Source organism: Scylla paramamosain, chromosome 6 (assembly GCF_035594125.1).
Source record: "Scylla paramamosain isolate STU-SP2022 chromosome 6, ASM3559412v1, whole genome shotgun sequence".
In the NCBI taxonomy this organism is placed as follows: domain Eukaryota; kingdom Metazoa; phylum Arthropoda; class Malacostraca; order Decapoda; family Portunidae; genus Scylla; species Scylla paramamosain.
The window spans coordinates 365,001-367,500 of NC_087156.1; positions in this window are offsets into that span (position 1 = coordinate 365,001).

The following is a 2,500-nucleotide window of genomic DNA, read 5'->3' on the forward strand; positions in this document are numbered from 1 at the left end:
ACTGCGTGGAGAACTCTCACCTCGGAGAGTGTCTATTTCGGTCCCGTTTTTTGGTTTGTACCGGGTGTCGAGATCGCGTCAGAAAAATGGTGGCGTCTATTTTAAGTGATCAAGAAATTCTTTGCAGTTAAAGTCAATTAATTGAATAAAGTCAAATTATTCTTGATTACTGCCTGCTTTAAACCTGGTGGAGTTCTTGCCAAATCACACACAGGTGGTGCCCGAAGAAATGGCACTCAGCTAGACATATGGTTTGGCGCACATCCACACAGGGTTGCTGCAGTCAGTGGCCAAGGATTTATTAGTCTTGTTTTCAAACAGAACATGATTCAAGATGTATTTTTTGACCACTTGATAGAAGCTCTCCCTCCTCCCAGGCCCGTGTTTCTTTTTTTGTACTGCGTGGAGAACTCTCACCTCGGAGAGTGTCTATTTCGGTCCCGTTTTTTGGTTTGTACCGGGTGTCGAGATCGCGTCAGAAAAATGGTGGCGTCTATTTTAAGTGATCAAGAAATTCTTTGCAGTTAAAGTCAATTAATTGAATAAAGTCAAATTATTCTTGATTACTGGCTGCTTTAAACCTGGTGGAGTTCTTGCCAAATCACACACAGGTGGTGCCCGAAGAAATGGCACTCAGCTAGACATATGGTTTGGCGCACATCCACACAGGGTTGCTGCAGTCAGTGGCCAAGGATTTATTAGTCTTGTTTTCAAACAGAACATGATTCAAGATGTATTTTTTGACCACTTGATAGAAGCTCTCCCTCCTCCCAGGCCCGTGTTTCTTTTTTTGTACTGCGTGGAGAACTCTCACCTCGGAGAGTGTCTATTTCGGTCCCGTTTTTTGGTTTGTACCGGGTGTCGAGATCGCGTCAGAAAAATGGTGGCGTCTATTTTAAGTGATCAAGAAATTCTTTGCAGTTAAAGTCAATTAATTGAATAAAGTCAAATTATTCTTGATTACTGCCTGCTTTAAACCTGGTGGAGTTCTTGCCAAATCACACACAGGTGGTGCCCGAAGAAATGGCACTCAGCTAGACATATGGTTTGGCGCACATCCACACAGGGTTGCTGCAGTCAGTGGCCAAGGATTTATTAGTCTTGTTTTCAAACAGAACATGATTCAAGATGTATTTTTTGACCACTTGATAGAAGCTCTCCCTCCTCCCAGGCCCGTGTTTCTTTTTTTGTACTGCGTGGAGAACTCTCACCTCGGAGAGTGTCTATTTCGGTCCCGTTTTTTGGTTTGTACCGGGTGTCGAGATCGCGTCAGAAAAATGGTGGCGTCTATTTTAAGTGATCAAGAAATTCTTTGCAGTTAAAGTCAATTAATTGAATAAAGTCAAATTATTCTTGATTACTGGCTGCTTTAAACCTGGTGGAGTTCTTGCCAAATCACACACAGGTGGTGCCCGAAGAAATGGCACTCAGCTAGACATATGGTTTGGCGCACATCCACACAGGGTTGCTGCAGTCAGTGGCCAAGGATTTATTAGTCTTGTTTTCAAACAGAACATGATTCAAGATGTATTTTTTGACCACTTGATAGAAGCTCTCCCTCCTCCCAGGCCCGTGTTTCTTTTTTTGTACTGCGTGGAGAACTCTCACCTCGGAGAGTGTCTATTTCGGTCCCGTTTTTTGGTTTGTACCGGGTGTCGAGATCGCGTCAGAAAAATGGTGGCGTCTATTTTAAGTGATCAAGAAATTCTTTGCAGTTAAAGTCAATTAATTGAATAAAGTCAAATTATTCTTGATTACTGGCTGCTTTAAACCTGGTGGAGTTCTTGCCAAATCACACACAGGTGGTGCCCGAAGAAATGGCACTCAGCTAGACATATGGTTTGGCGCACATCCACACAGGGTTGCTGCAGTCAGTGGCCAAGGATTTATTAGTCTTGTTTTCAAACAGAACATGATTCAAGATGTATTTTTTGACCACTTGATAGAAGCTCTCCCTCCTCCCAGGCCCGTGTTTCTTTTTTTGTACTGCGTGGAGAACTCTCACCTCGGAGAGTGTCTATTTCGGTCCCGTTTTTTGGTTTGTACCGGGTGTCGAGATCGCGTCAGAAAAATGGTGGCGTCTATTTTAAGTGATCAAGAAATTCTTTGCAGTTAAAGTCAATTAATTGAATAAAGTCAAATTATTCTTGATTACTGCCTGCTTTAAACCTGGTGGAGTTCTTGCCAAATCACACACAGGTGGTGCCCGAAGAAATGGCACTCAGCTAGACATATGGTTTGGCGCACATCCACACAGGGTTGCTGCAGTCAGTGGCCAAGGATTTATTAGTCTTGTTTTCAAACAGAACATGATTCAAGATGTATTTTTTGACCACTTGATAGAAGCTCTCCCTCCTCCCAGGCCCGTGTTTCTTTTTTTGTACTGCGTGGAGAACTCTCACCTCGGAGAGTGTCTATTTCGGTCCCGTTTTTTGGTTTGTACCGGGTGTCGAGATCGCGTCAGAAAAATGGTGGCGTCTATTTTAAGTGATCAAGAAAT